This window comes from Anopheles darlingi, chromosome 3, assembly GCF_943734745.1.
Source record: "Anopheles darlingi chromosome 3, idAnoDarlMG_H_01, whole genome shotgun sequence".
NCBI lineage: Eukaryota > Metazoa > Arthropoda > Insecta > Diptera > Culicidae > Anopheles > Anopheles darlingi.
Window position 1 is genome coordinate 40,513,456 of NC_064875.1, and position 20,847 is coordinate 40,534,302.

General features: G+C 47.0%; 1 protein-coding gene across 1 annotated transcript in view; it reads right to left on the reverse strand.

Annotated features, from left to right (window-relative positions):
* Positions 1-18,470, reverse strand: part of LOC125955990 (5-hydroxytryptamine receptor-like) — a 78,838-nt gene extending 60,368 nt beyond the window's left edge. The window contains exons 1-2 of the mRNA XM_049687381.1: positions 18,393-18,470; positions 15,613-16,110 (exon numbers count right to left, since the gene is read on the reverse strand). The gene's annotated coding sequence lies outside the window, so the exon portion shown is untranslated. The remainder of the gene's footprint in view (positions 1-15,612; positions 16,111-18,392) is intronic.
* Between the last annotated feature and the right edge of the window lie 2,377 nt (positions 18,471-20,847).

Here is a 20,847-nt window from a genome sequence, read left to right on the forward strand (position 1 = left end):
AGCTGTTAGAAATGAACGTTAAGAAATGTACATACATTTTCTAGAAAGCGTAAATTATGTCAGAACCACATCAGCATTGGCCAGACCATTATCAAACCACCATCCAGCTGTATCATAGTAAGAAATCTGTTCAGTAGAACACTATCTCTTAGTGCATATTTGCCGAACACTACTTCAATAGAATATACAAGTCTGTAATATGTTTAAGTGCATCACAAGATTTAGTGTTCAGTTCGACGATCCATAAAATAAAAAAAAAAGTTTAATCTTATGTATTTTAAACTTAAGTACCTCATATTGGGCACATTAAATCAGTACAACAGCTGCTCTTACTGCTAGCCATAAGCGAAGGCTAAGATAATTAATTTTATTTTGTTTCGCATTGTTTTATACTAAATGGACTTCCGTAAAATACGACAATTTTTTCAAAAGTTATAGTTTAGTACGCAAAAACATTGAATGTTGGAAGGTTTTTCTTCGCATAAAAAAACTCTTCAAATTCAGTAAATTACTTTAGTCAGAATAGCTCTTTCGGAAGGAAACTAAGAAGGAATTAGTTTCTCTCACCGCCGTATAAATCCCGTTGCTCTCTCGTTAGATTAGCAAACCTCGAAAAATGGCATGAATTCTCAGAAAACGTTTATAAAAAACGTTATAGGACAGCAGGTTAATAACACTGATATTAAAAAAAATTGGAATATTAAGGAATTTATTTTCCATCATCAAAGTTCAATGTTACAATAGGCATTCTACAAGAACAGATGTTACTATGCATCATCGTAGCCCACGAAAGATGTGTTTTGGCAACTCGTCACTCGTCATTCGTTATGTAAATCAACTTATGAATATTTGACATTTACTCTAATCTTAATTGGCTGATAATGTAATTTTTAAAATTGTGTATACCTTAATGATGAATTCTTTGCCTGAAAAAGTTGAAAAATGTGGCTTGACGTTAACAAATAAATAAATAAAGCTAGAAAAACCCACTCATTCATACCCCCAGGAATAAGAGACCAGCCCCCATCAGCCATCGCCTACGGAAAGTGCTCACCAGTTACCAGAGTGCGAATGGCTGCTGGTAACATTCCGCAAACTGCACGTGCCCACGATTTTAGGGAGCAGCAGCAAGAACAAAACAAAACACACAAAAGAAATGGAAAGGAATGCATCAATACCGGAGCGCTTTCCGCGGTGTGGCGGATATGCTGCTGCTGCTGCTGTTGCAGCATCATTTATCTCGAATCCACTCGCACGCGTCGCTCGCTAATGCAGTTCGTTTCCAGTCCGAGCCGGTCACCGAGTGGGTGATCAATGAAGCCGCTTCCATCCCCCCCTCTAGTCTGGCCTGACCTGGATCACTCTAAAAGTGGTCAGCGCGCCCCAAACAAAGCGAACGCGAATCGAACAACGAGCGAGTGATCGAATCCATACTGCCCGGGAACGATGTGGCGCTTTGGAACGGTGCCAACAGATGCTGGTTTCGACGTTGGAAACGCGGAAACGCGAATGGAAATGGTGGTGGCCACATTGCCGGTGCAAATGCGGCATATGGCCGACGTCGCCGTCGCCGTCGCTGCCGTAAAGCAACAATGTATCCACACGAAGTCTCTCACTATTCCTCTTTGTTTCTCTCTCTAGTACGTGTGTCAATGAGATGCATTTACGTGGCGGTAAATCATATCGGAGTGCTGCGCTTTCATGCTGCCATCCAGTCAGGGGGGATGAGAAAAATGTTTTGTATATTTTGTACAATACTCATTCATGACCACCGTTGGGCACGTGAGTCGGGTTTTTGAAACATTACAATGATTCTCACAGGTACAACGACTTAAGTGGCTACACAAGTATACAATTTTGATCTTGTGGATCAGAACCGCAGATGAGTAATAGGCATTAAAAAGGGGCCGTAGAACAGGCCTAGTGAGTGGCAAACTGTGTAAGTAAAACAAATAAATAAATATAAAAAAGTTGAATACAAAAAGATATATGTATAAATATAGAATCAGTTGAAACGAATCAAAGGAATGAGAAGAAACTCGACTAGATGTGATAAATACCATTACTAAATAAGAAAGCAAAAGACATTCTGTAAAAATAATACAAAAAATAAATAAATCAAAAGATGAATCTTACAAATTAAATTAAGTCCCTGCGGTTGCGCATCCGAACACCCATTTTCATTCTGGCAGAAATAGGTATAGTATAAATGCCGATATATCTAGTGTTTAGATTTCATCTCAATATTTTGAAAAAACGGTGCGAAATAAAAATAGCACCACCTAATGTTAATTTGCCTTTTGCACTCATTTCAAAGAACTTTGTTTTAGTTTTCACAACAACGGAAGTGTAGCCTAAGTGTCACTTGGCGGTGAAATCATATTTTCCGCTTTTAATTTATCCACTACGGGCTTCGATTGTACAAATATTACTAGCGTTCCAAGAGCGGGACATGGCGTAGAGACGATAATAAGATGCGTAGAGACGCGGTAGACCGAGGTACAGAGGTATCTTAAGCTTTTGCAACAACGCACGTGCATCTACAAACTACGGTCAAGTTTTTCCAGCCAAGAAGGTGTTGGCAGCGCGAATTGTACGGTTTTAATTTGAAGGAATCTTCCCATCTAAGTTTTTCTTTCTTTGTTATCCTAGCGCCATCACCGTGGGAGTTCTCAGGTCAGTAATCGGTAGGTGTGTGTGAGTGTATTTAGGCCAGTTTTCGAATATCCTAGAAAACCTCGCCTTTTACCAAACGCCATCCATTGCGTCGGCAAACTACTGCGCGCTCCGTTCCGTGTGGCGCTGAGTCCAAAGAGATGCATTTCCAATATTGGCTCACTCAACGTAATTGCTAACAGCCGCCCAGTTGGTACAGCGTACTCGGTACCGCTGCTAGAGAAAGAAAGGATCCTCGCCATCCCTGAATCCACCTTTCTTCCGTCTGCTTTCCGTGGCTGGCGCGCTGGGGGGATATTGAATTTGAAATCGGATTACTCCGCTCGAAGCCGGATCGGAGCGGGGCATGGCCATGGAAGGAAAGATGGAACCGATTCACCGATGCTAATCGAAACACCGTTCCCACGGAATGGTACGGAGGACCCCGGGCGGGGCTGGGCGGGGCCATCTGTTCTTTGCACGAACGCGTGAATCTCCCCTTCATGCCTCATGCCTTCATCAATTCATTCCAGCAAAATCAATCTTTATCCCTAGCTAACCAACCAACCAACCAAGTCCGTCCAGTGGTGCCATCCAGACAGGAGTCCAGCAATCGGTCGGTTTGGGAGCCTAGAGCTTGGTTTCGGCTGCTGGAGGGGGGATGGAATGAATGATATTAACATAATTGATTAAATTTAGCCCAGCATCCCAGTTGGTCCATCGTGAGGATCTAGCAGCAGCAGCACCAGGCCGCCATTCGGTCGCATTTAATGCGATGCATTGGATTTGGCGCCCTCCGCGGAAGCGACGCATTTTATGTTTCCAATTCCCGGTGCGTTCATGCGTGTGTCCCTGGTGGAGCTTTTGGGTCGCACCAGAAAATAATGACAACGAGAAAGCCGCTACCTTCGGCTATCTTTCTCTCACTCCCTGGCGAGGGAAATACCGATAGCGATGGTTAAAGAAGCGGATCCAGCGGTGTTTGTGTGTGTGTGTCTGTGTGTCAGTGTGTAATGAATTATTCATCGCCATTCATGGACTCAACTCAGCGCACACCAGGAGGACACCAGGAGGACACCAGTCTGCTGCTGGCACGCTAATAAGGGCATCCGCCTGGTGCCTGGTGCCACTGAAAGGTGTCTTCCCTTTTCGTCGTCGACATTTGCTCGAAGGTTGCTGGAGAGATAGATAAATGATTTGTGCTTCTCTGCCACCGGATGCCAGTCTTCTTCTGCTTCCTCTTTTCCTGCTGTTTCTCCTTGCGACGACGTGCATCGAGGGCTTCCGGAACCGAGAGAAGGAACAGGACAACCGCGGGTACAACGATAGCGACGACGCTCGCGACGCGCGCATTATTATCCGGCATTAGCATTGCTGGTCGGTCGGTCACGGTTACGCCTCGTCTAGCGCAGAAGTAACTTTTCAGAACAACGAATATCATTACCGAGAGATTAGGAGTTCTGCAACAATGGTTCGTGGTGAAGGTAGGGCGAACAACGGGAGATGGGGAAGGATTTGCTTTGTTTGGGATTATGGAATCCGTTTGAAAATTACAAAACCAAATCTGAACCGACCAGGGATAGCTGACAAACACACACACACACACACACAGCGTTCTGGCATCCGGAGAAAAATGAAACATCCTTTGGTCGTCGAAGCGAAACACAATGATATTCTCCTTTTCTCTTTCTCTCGTACGGACGCATATTTTGCTCTGATCTCACTCCCACATTTGTCAGTTAGTCAGACAGTCAGTGTTGACGTCTTCTTCCTTGGCCATGAGCAAGTATTCGAAGCAAACACCAACAAACTTGACGCAAAATCGTGTTTGTGTCTGTCTGAGCGAGAACGGGAGGGAGGGTGGGAGGCCATTCCCATCTTTGCGGTCCTCGTGGGACTTTTGGAGCAGTTCGGGAGTGTTGCCGGGATCAGCCTAACCGAATCAACATCTCATTAGCAAGATTTGCAATTGCCCCGGAGTTTGCGCAAATCCGGTGACGTATCATCCCTTTTAACCGGCGTACCGATTACACGAAAACGGCACGTGGCACGTAGCAATTATCGTTTACTGGCATGTCGTGATGCCCGACACCCCCTCCCCCCCTCCCCCTTCGCCAATCAAAGAAAGGTGATAATGTAGCGAGCGCTCGCATTCGCGGGGTGTCAGTCGCTTTAATTGGTGTCAATGCGGCGTCTGGTAATGAATATGATCATCAAGGAGGATAGGCCTGATTGCGAACAACTTCCCTTCTCTTCGCCTCAACCTCAGCAAACAGGAGTTGTAATTGCACGATAATCGCGTCATGAAAGGGGGAAAAAAAGTACACGAGAGAATAAGGATTCGCTTTAAGCCCGCAATGGATACATTTCGTGTGTGTGATTGTGACCCGCCTCTTCCATGCTGGTTACGAATGGACGATGTGCTTGACGAAGGAATGGCTGGGAAACAAAGGCAATGCAATGGGGATGGAAGTCCCCGATCTGCACGACAAAAGACAAAGTTTGTGCCACGAAAAACACACTTCACAGACAAGTTACCGATTTAACTCTGCTAACCAGAGTTTCGAGAGTTAGAGATGCTCAAAACGATGTTTGGCTTCGCTTGGACTACCGCTGCTGTGGTGGTAAAGAGTGATGTTTTGTCCAAGGAATTAACTGTCCAAACATGCGATTTAAAGTCACTATCGTTCGGACGCATCTTCTTCTGAATTGTTTTGTATGGAAAATGACATATTTTGCAACACTTTTTTTAATTCGATAGAAGTTTCTCGTGTCGTGCATGCATCCGCTGGTAAAAGTGGTTTGTATGTTGGATAAAAAAAGGAGTTCGTTTCACCTAAAGGACGAGGAGCTTTCGAAACAGAAAAATGGGGATAATGAAAGGGAGCTCATGGAAGACAGTAGAATCGATAAGAATCGAGTGTTGGTGAAGTTCCAGTTCACGCAAAAAAAGGGAAGAAATCAAACATTAAAAGGAGAAAGAAAACCATTCGTGTATTGCTGCTAGAGATAAGAGAACCAATCGTTACTGGGGATGGAGAGTGAATACATTACAAAACTCGTGCGCGAATGCTAACAAGGTTAATGGTATAGGAGGAACCAGTACGATCCGAATGCCTTTGGACTAGACTTTCAGAATCATACGGACCATTAAGTTGTGCTAATGAAATCATGCCAAACTCATTCCAAACCGTCCTGTATGCTTCTTTTTTTCTGCGACCTACAAATCCTTTTGTGTGCAGATTCTGTATGCTCCTATAAATCAAATCGTAACGTAATGTTATAAGTCAAAGTTGAGTAAATATTTGTGTTTTGCTATACTGTCACACTTTTTACTAAATAAATAACAGCGATAACTTCCATTCCATCGACATGGTGTTAAAATATGCATCTCAACTGCTGTTTTTTGATAAACATACGGCTCGCCCGTCATTATAGATGTTAAAAAAACTGCTGTTTTTTGCCGTTTGTGCGACTTCAAAATATCGGTAGACGCATGACTAAGTGTATTTTAAATCAACATTATTCAGTCCAAAAATACAATGAAACAGCGGCAGTAACATGACTGTTGTCACTGTAGGTTATTGAACTTTGAACAAATTAAACTTGAACTTGAGCTTTTATGACACAAATGTCTGGTTCTGGTATCTAGAACATTCGATTTCAAATCCGTGACTAACAGAGCATAAATTGCTGGTACAAAAGTTAGTACACGCAAAGGATACTTGTTCTTACCATAAACAGTTGCTAAGTTTGTAGCTAACTTTACAGCAACGATGACTCAATCGAGAACATCGTTTACATTTTATCGCGCTTCAGTTTGTTCTTAAGTTTGCTGAAAGTAGAAACTGTATAAAGGTCTCAATGAAGGCCACTCTGCAGGTAACACGTTTTTGTGCATTATTCAAGTTATTTTGCGCAAATAATGTACATGTTGTGTGATTAAAGTTATGTTTGATGTCCAAAAATTCAGCTAAACTGAGCTATTGAGATGCACACTAATATTTTTTGTGTATGAACGTTGCGTTTACTTTATGGAAATTTCCATATTACAACCAAAATTGTATGCATTTGTTACGGAATACCGTAACAGACGGACATTTGCATTGAGATCACAATATCGTGCAATCCACGTTAATCCTGGTTTCTGTCCACCAATTTACTCCTAAAAGTCCTGCAGACCTCCGTTTAAGCATCATCCCCGGGCGCGCACGTTCCCGTTCTCATCCATCACCGATAATGCAGCCAGCAACGTGGCAACGAGTGGAGCAGAATCGAAAAATCGGAATCGATTCAACATGAAACAGAATTGGATTAACAGGTTAATCGGCCCGGGCCTCGGCCGGAATGACAATTCCCCCGGTAGCCATGCCGAGCTGTTTAAAGTGCCTGCCGCGTTCTCTGTCCCTTTGATGATCCATTATCCTCCTCCGGCTCCGTGCCTGCTCCACCACACCACAAAGAATCATGTAACCCGCATTAATCCATTACAGACAGCAGCACGAGGGTCCGGTGGATCTCGATTGCCGATGCACGGCACGGACGACAAATGGCGGATCGAAGGGCCAGTTTCGAAGCCACAGGCGGTTGATGTATTCCGCACCCTGTCAGACCTCGGACGTGTGGAGTGTGGGGGGATCTGTTGGCTGCTAGGAAGTCACTCGCTGCCCATGACAATAGATATGTGTGTGTGTGTGTGTGTGTGTGTGTGTGTGTGTGTGTGTGTGTGTGTGTGTGTGCTTCGAATCAGAATATGTCGTCGTGGTGGTGATCGTGATGGTCATTCTCCGTGTTGCGAATGAATCCGGTTCGGTTGCTCGGTTTGATAACCGACCGGGCGGTCGCCATCAAACCCAAGTGTGTCATTTTTCTTACCCCACCCGGAGGTGGGGTCCTTTCTCTTGATGCCGGGGATTCGGCTCAGCTCGCTGGTTCGCTTTATGGCCTCGACGTTCGGCCACATTCTCGTTTCTGTTGTTATGGATGGTCGTTGACATTCCTCTTCCCTTCGAACTTCCCTTCGACACACACTCACACGCATACGCATAAAAGAGGGCATCTATTTATGCTATGGCCATCGCTGCCGATTGGAATGCCGGAACGGCATGGCACGGGACCCGTACCAGACCGGCCTTTCCGATCCAATTTAATGCCAGTTTAGGTGAATGTTGTCTCGATAAGCGTCCCGTTAATTTCGGAGCGTCCACCCATTGTGCATCAGGGTAGGTCTCTCTCTCTCTCTCTCTCTCGCTCTCTCTCCCTCTCTCTCTCGCTCTCTGGGGAGGTTTTCCATCCGGTCATCATGATGCCATTTCATGATTCGTAGATTATCACCTCCAAACAAAAGGATTAACCTTGAAGGAATAAACATTTAGCAGCAGCAGCAGCAGTAGCAGCAGCAGTATAGGTAGGCGAAACATAGGCAGCAGCATCGGCCACACACACACACACACACACACACATGGCACGTAAGAGAGGCCACCTCAATCGTCGGTCGGCCATCGTGATCGGTGAAGCATTCAAGCAGCATTCACGTTGAAGAAACGTTCTACTGCTTTCCTGTCCAATGGTCAGCATCATCCAGAATAACAAATACACACACACACACACACACACACACACGCGCGCACACGCAGACGAATGTGCTGATCCAACAGTCTCCGTAAGCTCCCAAATGGCCATGGATTGGCCTCGGTTCCAACAGCTGCGTCACTCCGGATCGAACCCGACGGCGAAAGCAGCAAATGCCAGCAGAAACCATTCCCTGGCGATCTGCTCTCTCTCTCTTTCTTTCTCTCTCTCTCTCTCTCTCTCTCTCTCTCTCTCTCTCTGTGGAATCTCCTCTCCTCTATGTCATCCGATACCATGGAATGGCCTTACCGAAAGCCGAAAGGTAAATCGAGCAGAAACGAGCTTTCCGGCCAAGATGGGACTCTCTCCGCCCGACCCCTTGGAACACCCATCCTACCACCCATCCACCCCCTTATTGGTGCGTGCGTGCATGCGTGTGATGCTGGCAACGCTTTTCCATCAATCTCAATATGTTGATCGGCTTGGAATAAATTGACCGTACGCCAGATTAGAGGCCCCCTGCCACTGCCGCTTTCTGCTGCTGCTGCTGCTGCTGAGCCCTAGTCCAAGGCCAGCGAAGGAAATGAATCCAGCTAGCTTCTCCGGGCATTCTCGGGCCCAACGTGGGGGAGATACATGCCTGCGATGGGTTTGGCTTCGATTTTTGTGGTGCAGAGACTTCGTCTCGCGAAGGAAGACGACGGACGTAATGGACGGACGGACGGTTTTAGTATTTGTGCAGGAGCCAAGGAGACAAATTGGGCATCGGGCGATCCATCACATGAGCCAACAGGCCCTGTTTCAGGACCTGTCTGTGTGTCTTGCGGTGCGAAACGATTGCGAAATTAATGCACAATTCACAAGTCATCATAAATAATCGCAAATCAAACAAAGATGCGACGCTCGCTCCTGCGCTGCGCTGCGAGTGAATAATGAATTGTCGATCCGAATTGACGGTTTTGTTAGCGAAATTCAATCAGCCCACAGTCACACACACACACACACATGGTGGTACCAATGAATACATGATAACGAATTTGAACAAACACCGGGCGTTGCGTCAGCTGACGTTGGGCGCTTCGGAGCTTCGGCTAATTATTTGTTCTCGGGCCGGCGAGATGGAGGTGGGAGGTCTAATCAATCCGTAATGATCTACATAATTCAGTCTTATCTCGAGGCGTACATGCAACAAGCGGTTTGGTAGGGAAGGGGGGAGGGTGCATTATGCGCTAATGAAACAGCATTGTTAGGTGCACGCGTACGCCATGGAACACTCGTGCGGTCATCGGATGCAAAATGGATGGGATGCAGTAGTAGGTTGCGATGTTATGTTGTCATGCATCATGCAACCTGCCACTATGCAAATAACCTTTCGGCGATGTGTGGCTCAGCATTAGCGAATGTGTCGGCACGTACCGGGTGAGTGTGTTTGTTTGTGTGACGTTCGAAACCATTTGATTAGGCACCCAATAAGCTTCAACCCGTGCTGCGATCCGTGCTGGCTATGGCTTGAAAGATCGAACCACGAACCGCAAGCGGTTGTCACTTTTGGAGAACACACTAGGACACTAGAAAGCACACTAGAATGCAGCATATTCCGTGATGCATCACTCCAGTTTATTCTGTACCGCCATTTGGGATGAGTTTGATTTTTGCTACTTATTCCTCAACAATAGTGCAATAACGTTGTGCTATGTTATGCTATTACCCCTTACTCTGCTTTTACTCTGAGCAGACGATGAAACAGGACCATAAGAGTTTTTTTTATTTCAAAGTAAATTTAATTCCAAAATCGATGATCGCATTTCAGTAGTTAGTAGCTTAACTTTTATTTCTCATGATTTTCTTCCTGTTCTGCGTCATTAAATCGATCCACGTTGGACAGAGGTCTATTGGAATGGCATACTATACATCTTGATGATTTTCACACACTGATGGATTTATAAAACTAACGAAACAATAGTAAAGTTTACTGATCGCCTAGGGAATATCAACAAACACAATTATTTTTGTTATAATCGCATTCCACACTTGTTTTAAAGAAATACGTAATCAAATAACCGATTATTAGCCTGTCATTACCGTCATTAACTAGAAATAATGAAAAAAGCATCGAAGAGTTCCTGATTTACCTCATGACATACAGAAGAGTGATTGATGAACATAAAACAATCATTATTGGTTTTTAAAGCTTTGTTCAATGAATCATCTTTTTCACGATGCATGCTACGATCAATTATTTTTCACATTACGAATGAATTGCTCTATAAACCCATCGACCCTTTAATGGCCAGTATACGAGGCCGCTTGCGCTAACAGTAAAAATCGATTCGATTTAATTCAATATATAGTTATAACTTGATTTGATAAGTTGATTAATTCTTTTCCACTGATATCATAGCTCGTAGCATGCATTAAGAAACTATAGTACCATCAGATAGGAGGAGCCAACAGAAGGTTTAAGCCAATTTTTCCAAGGATTTTATAAAGAAAAGATTGTACTATAATACTTGTTTTCGCGGATTTGTTTCACGGGCATTTTGTATGTTTTTGGCGGCGAAAATTTGCGTTGAGATACATAATGGATATCATTTGTCTTAACTACCATATCAATAACAGTAAATAATAATGGAATAGTGAACAACAATGCACACACAACGTTTTTAAACTGTAATTTGTTCGTGATTTTGTCTTAAAATGATTCTTGAAACCGATGGAGGCGCCCAGTATTTAATACCAATGGAGGCGCCTGGTAGCCCGTAATTTCCATCCCTCAAAAGTAACCAGCAGCTCGTTCGGAACTATATCGAAATGATTCGGCACAACCGTGGCACTGCATTAGTTGAGTGATCAACAGTGAATGCTGCATTTCAAAGCGTGGGTTTCAATGGAAGTAGCGGGTCCAGATGATAAAAAAAAGGTCATTTGAAATGCAACGGACGCGTGCCAAACCCCTGCGACTAGGGCACCAAGCGATCAGTGTGAGTCCGCGTTTCTACCATGGGTTTACGATTCGAAACGGAATCCATCTTGCTCCTGTCTGACGGGGCCCCCTTGTGGCACTCAGCAAAGGTTGCGCTGAAAATCAAATCTCCCAGTTCCACCACCACCAACAGTAGCAACATTGCATCCCATGGCTGCAGCATGTCTTGATGTCGGCGCTGAGACAACCGAAACTTGGACCCGTCAATACCATTCCCGTTGCCCCGGCCCGGCCTGTTTGCCAGTTTGCACAAATGAATATTTAACATAACAAACATTTCACACCCAGCGACCCACCACACCCACCTACGGTCAATGCCGCCCGGGAATGACAGCATACGAGCATCACCAGCGCCGGCACCTTGAGTGTTTTGCGGAATGTTGGGTTGATGGGGCGTCGACCGGGCGTGAAAGGCATTCCGGGTATTGTCTCTTACGCTGATGCTACCTGGTGCGGCATCTGGTGAATAATTGATTGACGATTATTTCTCCCTGGGAGTACTCCCCACCCTGAACAGGTTTTGAGCGATCTGCAAGACACAACAGATGCCAACGCATCGCTAACTCTACACCGTCATCTTGGAGTGCATTTTAATATTTCATCGAGAAACTCTGGTTCATAAATTTTAATGCAACACTTTTAATGGTTTCAGTGACACAAGATTCCAGCTATGGATGGACCGATGGCCAGTGTATGTAGCAGTGCAGTGCAATTGGAGCATCGGAGCAACGAGCCTTGAAGTAGAACACTTTGATCGTACCGGTTGGATGAGGTTGAAAACTGTGTGTTGAAGTGTGTGTGTGTGTGTCTTTTTGAGCGCGATTTAGCATACACACAGCTCAGTTCGCTAGAGTAGCTCCCCATTAGAGATCCGCGAATTCAGTTGAGAAGCTCGGAGAACAGAACGGAACCTTTTCTTTTCACTTCCTGACAGCGCGAACTTCCTGCACGAGAACATCCCGAGCAATTATGCTACCATCCCCAAAAGGACTCCGCCTCTTGTCCCCCTTTTTTTTAAGCTCAAGCAAAGAGTGCGCCAGCGGCAGAAAGGGCTTGATGTGTCCGGAGTGTTCCGCGAACACGTAGCCGGGATTAGTAACATCGAGATGGCAGCGATGCGAACGGAACGGAACGACTTGTGTCAAGATGAAAGAAGAATCCATTCCCGTTGGCGCTAGGCGCTACGGCAAGTGCCAGTCGTCGTCGTCGTCGTCATCGTCGTTGTCGTTGTCGTCGTCCGGGATTGTAAACAAAAAAGGGATGGACCGGGGGTAGCGTACCGAAAAACCTCCAGACTTCGGAGTGTCACGTCAGTGATAAGCCTTCTCTTGCCGTTCAGCAAATGGTGCTCGGCTGCATTTATGGTGCCAGTGGGCCGTTCGCTGGCAAATGGCCAGGAGGATGGCCTGGCCTCGGTTGACCTTGTCCTCGTGGTCCTTGAAGCGTTAGAAAAAGAAGGAACGCTCGAGTGGGACCTCCGAGAGCGCAACAGCTCCATGTGCTGCGTGATTCCGGCGAACGAACAGAGGAAGCTGTCGTCGTGTTCGTGAGGGAAATTGGTAGCCCTACTTCGGCCCATGTAGCATTCTAGTGAATAATTCTGTCTCTAACTGGTCCGTGTGGTGCAGATTTTACCAGACCGTGGCCTTTGCCGTGGCCTTGTTGCTAAGCTTGTAAAGCAACAAAAGAAAAAGAGAGAGAGAGAAGAGCAATGTCGAGCATGAATTGCAAATGAAGCTGCTGTCACCCCTTTTTCCAAGGGTGGTGTGAGAAGTGTCCTTTAAGCGAGTGTAAAGCGAAAGCTTAAAGCTCATTGAAGAACGAGGTTAAAGGGCCATAGTTTTGTCTCACAGTAATCGCTCCTCCAATAGGTTTTATGCTTCTGGTAGGATAGATCAATTGAAGATTCGTTTCTTTGTTTCGGTTTTCTGGTGCATTCCAGCCGAGGTAACGGTCGGACCTCCACCGCATTAGCGTTTTTAGTAGCCTACTGAGGGCACCGAAGCGTGGAAGGACCACTGGACTACTATTGTTCTCTACCTTTCCCGAGCGTTCACTTGAATCCGCGTGGATGCGAATGGTTCAGCCCAACATCTGTTGTTGCTGCTGCTATGCTCGATGCTCTCGTTTGATGCCGCATGAGAGAAGGAGCGGGAGAAAGAGAGAGAGAGCGACCAGCATCGCAATCCAACATATCTAGCTAAAGCCTGTTTCAGTTAGAATCCGGACGCACGTTTTAAATCACTGTTGTGAGCTTAGGAGTCACTTTGCAATTCCGTTAACAGTGTTTTAATCGTAGTTGTTTGTTTGTTTGGTGATAAAATTTGTCAAACGTGAAAGGCGAAACAAACATATGCACACTCACTATGAAATGCTCGATTTGGTTGGTGAAATATCCAAACTCATATCAAAATACCATATTTAAACGTTACTGAAGGGCTCGTACGTTGAATCTGGCAAAATGAAACAGACAAAAAGTGTTACAAATAATCGATTCTATAGACAAAAGTGGGTCAAACAGTTCTCTACAATACTGGGATCTATAATTGTAACAAAAAGGTAACTGTTTCATGGGGGCAACGTTAATTCGAATTTATTGTGCAAAGAAGTGACTCTATAGGAAAGAATTTTGTCCTTCATTTGTTTCCTAATGGCCTGCATTAGGTAGCTGTCCTTAGATCAGGTGTGGCGTTAATTTTTCATTTTCCAAGAGATCGATGTCATAGGAAATACTCCAAGGATCCATAAAAATGATTTTCGTTCCATCGATTTCTTTTGAAAAAATGTCAAAAGGAAATTTGGAAAAAATGTATAAGAAATGTATAAAACCGCGCAGGAATGAACATAATGTGTATCAAGAGGGCAAATAAGGTGACCTGCAGTACTGTGCGAAAACTTTTGGGTAATGTCGTAGTAAAAGTTGAAAAAGTCAACTTAAAAAATAATCGAATAATTTACCTACAAAATGACACATTTCTTTTCGTTTTACGTCATTTCTCGGCCGAGAAATGAGCTCTTGCGTGGGTCCCGATTCTAACTCAAACAGGCTTTCACTGTTTTGCCATTGCCAGGCCAGACCGATCCTATGTGCGGTCAATCGTGATACCATCCGGTAGCGCCAGCCCCACCCCGCGGGCTATCCCGAATATTCTCCTCTCATTTTCCACTTGACTGGCTGGCTGGGTCTGCGCTATTTGCTAGCTCTGTAATCGGAACTGTGCCCACGGATGAGCGATAATCAGGACCGAACTGGGGCCGAGGCCACCGGGGACTAAAGGCCTACAATTAACGGCGTTTGGCCTGTTTGCCATTGAATGGTGAACGTTTTGCCGATGCTCAAATGTTCAGTCAACCAACCGGTCAGTTCCTCCTCCCCAGCCCTTCCACGATTGATCATATGATGTTTTGTTGATTCTTTGCACCTTCATTTTTACCGTGCACAAAACACACGAATGCACACACAGGCACACACAGACACCCCGGAATGTTGCTAATTGTTTTGTTAATCCATTTGGAAACAATCGACCCCTCAAACGGGGGAAGTATAGAGAGCTCGACCTCTCGCTTTGAGTGAAATATAATTTGATTTCGGTTTTAAAAAATCACACATTTTCACAATCAATCGACCAGCACAGAGTTGATTGCATGTTGTTGTGCTTGACTTGACTTGATCGTTTGACGGTCAGGCTGCCACTTTGTAAATAGAAAAGGCTGAAAAAAAAACCGTGGACTCGGTATAATTTTCAACCAAGACCGAGAACCGAAAACCGACGAGCCAATACGAGCCTGGCAACTCAATCAAACACGGCATGACATGGCGGCTCGATGACATTTGCCATCACTAATTGTCAACGACGTCGCTCATCAACAATTGCCGAAGCCACCCTCCCAGTTCTGATGCTGATCGCAATCAATCAACCACGGGGTTGACGGCAAATCAACTTGGACCTGGACCTAGACGGTGCTATCAGCCATCAGCGCATCACGATATAACTGATGCCCTTCACGCGTGCTACAACCGGTTTTAATGTCATCCGTTCCCGATGCCGGTGACAGCCCGGTCGCGACCGCGCCGCATCGTATATCAATTGCGTTGCGTAATGATCCATAAAGTTCGCCATGATCATTAACACACACACACACACACACGCACGCACGTGCACGCACGTGCATGGAGGCTGATGGTGGTCGCAGCTCACTAGAGATGCATCATGGATGCGACCTTTGGTTAATTTGATTAGATTGGAAGGCTGGACCATTGCCTTTGCGGTTGGCTTCGGCGACGACTGCGACTTTGCGGTTTGCGGAGCAACCGTGAACCGGACCGGAAACCGCAAAACTGTCATCAAGTCATCCCATCAATCTTCTCACAATTTCACACATTCAAACATTTGTGGATTTACCTCGGTAACTATGGGCGACGAAATAGGAGTCGGCTAGTGGCGGCTAATGGCGGCTAGTGGTGGAAGGTACACTTTGGGCCACCGGCGAATGGCCGCAAGATGCGTGCGCCATGACGAGGTGAGCACCCTAAGGGGGGCCAACCCTTAAGGCCGGTTAAGTGAAATCGTTACACAACACACACACGCACGCACATTCAGGCACGCACATTCACAAGTCACACTTTCGAGGTTGCTTCTTGGGTTTCTTCTTTTTCTTATGCTCCATCAACGCGGCGGTGAAAGCGAACCAATGACGCCGACAACACTTATCCGTCGTCTAACTGACTGGCTGACTGGATGTTGTTGTTGTTGTTGTTGTTGTTTTTCTTCTTCTTCTTCTCCTGTAACCGGTGACTTCTTTCACAACACACACACACACACAACGTACACACACTCTCTCACTGACGTACCGTTCTACGTACGGGCAACCAAACAAACCGCGCACACCGCTAAGCGTATCTAAGGAAAGCGATAGAGAAAGAGAGAGCGTGAGTTAAAGGACGAAAGATAACAGAAAACCAATCACAAACACACACAGACACACACACACACACACGCGCGCGAGTGAAAGCGCATGCAAGCACGAAAAACACGAAGCTCCCGGGTACAGAAACTGAGGGGGAAAAGGCGACCTCTCCCCTTCCCTTCCGCTCCATTTTCTCCACCGCCGAAAAGCTCACTTCTTTCACTCTGCGGCCGAGCGACGATCAGAAGAACGGAAGTTTGACGCTCGCACAAAATATACACACACACACACACACACACACACTTCACTGGCTGCAAAGCAGCAGTCCTTTACGCTTGCTTGGATGCTGCATACCCCCGGAATAGTAGTCTGTTTATGTTCGCACTCGTATGCCATGCACACATACACACACACGCAGCAGCAGCAGCAACAGCAGCAGAAGAGATCCAACCATCGATGTTAAGCCAAAGTGTGTTGCGAAGCAGGCCTGCCACGATTCTGTGCGTGTGTGTGTGTGTGTGTGTGTGTGCCTGTGGTTTGTGTGCAGAAAAGAGTTCTTGCTTTCACCACCCGGGAAAGACCTTCTTGCTGACTTTCTGGTGGCTTCTTTCTCGCATCGTTTTCTCGTTTCTTTCTGCCTCACCACCGTCCCCCTATCACAGCAGGCCAGGCAGGCCAGATCAGACCGGGCTGTTGGGCCAGGGTTTTCTGGGAATGCTTCAACGTGCACAAATTGGAAAACCAAGAACGGAGAACGTAGAACGGAAAGGGGAAAAAATGACAGAACAGAAAAAGAAACAACCAGAAAACGAAGAAAAAAAAGAGTACGGAAGAGAAGGAAGGCAAGCGGTAGGCCATGACCGAGACCCGAGATTCCCATCTCGCAAGCTTCCCGCAAGCAGCACGTAGCACGTAGCGACCGCCGCAGGACATTTACAAATCCATGGGAGCGCCGATCCATGGGATCAAGGCCGGGAGGCAGGCAGGCAGGCAGAGAGGTAGGGTGGAGGCAGGCCTGGCCTGGTCGCGGACCATTACGGCAGTCGAAAAGGTAGGTGCGTCGTAGCGGAGAGGTAGAGCGGCTGCCGAGGCTGCCGACGATGCTAAGACGAAACGTTCTGATCAAACGGTGCCGCCGCTCAAGCTAAAACGATGGGTGGCGGCCCACTTGGCCTTTACAGCCGCTTTCCCTTCCTCCCCTTCACCCACCCGGGGGCGCACGCCTGGCCATACCAGCAAGCAGCTCTTTTTCCGTTCCGTTCCGTTTTTTTTTATTCGCCAACGAAAACGACCACCCCACAGGCCCGGTGTGCACTGGTGTGCCGATGAGTATCCCTTTGCAGGACTACTTCTCCTGTTTCTGTTCCACGGCACGGCCTTCACGCTTCGTTTCGTGGCTTACTGGAGGGCGGATGAGCTACGGCTGGATGAGCTACGGCTGGATGAGCAGTGGATTGATGTCTACAAAGTCCTTTTACCCAAGAGGCCCAGGCGGCAGGAGGGCACACTGGATGGTGGTGGGTGGCTGTACAATTAAAAGTAATCTACCGCCCTCTCTCTCTCTCTCTATTTGACTCTCTCGAATTAAACGATTTTACTGGCAGGTCCTCGCGTCGAATGAAATGAAATGAATGAATCGTTAATTGATTTTCGGTCTGCACACAGGTCAGTGCAGCGGAATGCAGTGCAGTGCTGCCAGCGCAACGATTCGCTGTGGCATAGACGCTACCCCTATAGCTCTAGCGTCCCGAAAACACATCGCCTGCTGAGGACCGTCACGACCGGTTCGACTCGTTGATTGAAATCAGGTGTTTTCCCAAGCGACGACGACGACGGCGACGGTGATGGCGGTGTTCGTGAGGCGAAAGGTAAACAAAGTTCTCGAAGCAGCCGCCATCGAAACGCACGACAAGGGCCAGCAGCATAATAATCCAGTCAGGTTTTTTTTTGCTGGTAAATTGCGTCCCATGAATGCAGATGCAGCTCTGCTGCTGGTACGACCGTGGAGCCACGGTACACACACACATACAGATACACCGAGACGTGCGAGAAGTTAGTTTGAAACTTTTCAACTCAACACTTGTTTAACTTGACACTTGCTGCTGCTGCTGCTGTTGCTGCTTCTGAAACTGTCTAAACTTCTGCCTTCATGTCGCGTGGTGTTCTGCTCCGAAAGCCATTTTGTTTTTTCCCCGTTTTTGCTGACAAACGGAAAGCAGAATCGCCGTCCCCGGACTTCGGAGGCGACACGGAACGAAAAGCCTTCTACACCAACCTAAACGCGGTATCACCGACAACGACGACAACCACGACAACGACAACGACCACGACGACGCGTACGCACCACCGAGGGACAACACTGACTGACTGACTGACACTGATCTCAAAAAAGGGGGGCGATGTAGGATACTGGCCGATATCTGGCGAGCTTTCCTGTCGTCATCATCGTCGTCGTCGTCGTCGTCGTCGTTTCGAGTAGAGATCTCGGTTTTTCGGTTCTGAGTTCTGAGTGCACAGCATCCCCATCCATGGTGTTCATTCCACGAAGCCGAACACGCTGACACGCGTCGCTCAGTATAGTTCCGGCCCTCGCGGGGTTTCTCGGCGTGTGGCGTGAAAGCGAGAGTGGCATGCACTGCCCCCTAGACTGGCTCTCTACGCTCCGCTTCGCTGTCACTGTTGGCTGCTGGATGATGTGTTTTGTGGAGCTAATTGTCAAGACGCACGTATGGATTACATGCCTCGCAGTTTGTGCGATAGAGAAAAAGAGAGAGAGAGAGAACATGCCGAGAAAGAGAGAAACAAGGCATCGTAGTAGACTTGCATCTGGCATTTCGTATGTTTAAGCCATCTAGTAGTACAAATTTTATCGAAGCAAGCATTTTTTTTTGTTTTTGGGTCATTGAAAGGCACCCACCTCCAAAACCAGATTGCATCTACGGCAATCGATCATTGACGCTTCGACACGTACTGACTCTATCAACACCCTCGAGAACGTGACGTTCGATCGTTTCATGGTAAAATCCATATATGCTCGTGTGCGCGTGTGTGTTCATCACCGAGCATCATTAGCAGTGCGGTGCTCAAGCCAAGTAAGCATCCAGTGCAACACTTTATGGATACAAATGAGAAGTGGAGCTGAGAGAGAGAGAGAGAGAGAGAGAGAGAGAGAGAGAGAGAAAGAGAAAGAGAGAGTCGGAACGGAAACGGTCCAAAACAGTAATTATGCCAACAAATCATATGCCAGTTCGCCATATACGGGTAATGGCCGGCACTCATGCTACAAATGGTCAGCCATTAGTGGCAGATTGTTGCCCTTTTTGGGCGGTGGGGGAAGGGCCCGCAAACTGAGCCATCAAGACGCGCTTACGGTGTAGCGGTTTGACTAACAGCAATTAATATGGACGTGACGGCAGTAGGAGCCCAATACACTATCAATGGCAATCAGGCAGCATTGTCAACGTCAAACGTGTACGAAAACTACAAGCACTTGATGAAAGTTGTTAAGATGGTACGTGAACTAGCGAAGCGTCGAGTGTTTCAATCTCTTCTCGTGGTGGTGGTGGTAGTGGTGCTTCTGCCGATGTATTTCATGTAACTCCACACCACACCAGACACAGACCATAGATACAATTAATTAACCTCCCGGTTTTTCTTGACAGCTAAAACACAGACAGAGTCCGTAAAGTAGGCAGCGTAATGGCATTTCGTGGTAAGGTTTGTCGTCACCACCCAACCCATCGTCACCCCTCATCGTCGTCGTCATGTATCGCAACCGAATCGAACCGAACGTTGGACAACGACAACGGCGACCAAGTATTGGTCTTCCAGACCGAACGTTCCGCTAGTGGTTTGAAAGGGAATCTACGGGTGCTGGCATTAGTAGTGGCGCCGGACTAGTCCGGATCATCGTTAGCTTCAACAGATTGCCCATTCAAGGTCCTCGCCTCGGATGTTCGGCTCTTCCTCCCTCCCCCTCCCCCTCCCCCTCCCCCTCCCCTTCCTCCCCTCGGTTACTCACTAGGCGCGAGGATGCCCATTGTTTCGCCAATCAAACAAGCGACAGAGCGACGACGACAACGACGACGACGACGACGAACTAGCGAGTGAACGGGACATTAGCCTTAGTGAGTTCGGTGGCCACCGCCACTGCTGCTGGTGCTGCTGCCGTGCGTAATGGTCCATGGCATGTCAAGACCCAACCCAAAACCCGCTCGCCTCGCGTTCGGGAGAATGGGCGAACGCATGCGCTGCTAGGACCGCGATGTTCATGACACGTTGTTGTTGTTGAACAACGGATGAACTGGGTGTGCGCTCGAACTGCTCGAATGCTGAAAACCAGAGTTCGGGCTGTCAGCAACGGACTGTTGCATTCGCAAGCCCGGTTCGTAGCGTGGCCTGTGTCCTGTGACACCATCATTAGCTTTCTCTCAAACACACACGCACAAGCTCTCACTTTCATTTCAACTCGGCCCCGACCCGACCGGCGGTACCCGCGCTGAGGTACCGACGGTGGTGCTAAGTATACTGCTCGATTCGAGCATCGAGCGTGCTCGAGAGAGAAAGAGAGAGGTATGGTTGTTGATTGCGATTGCTAACAAAAGAATCAGGTAGCAGAAGCTGGCGAGTGAGTGAGGTACTAATGAACAGATCTTTGACATGATCAAAAGCCCAACTAAATGAGTTACATTGTGTTTGATTAGTTTCGAACTTCGAACTCGCTCTCAACG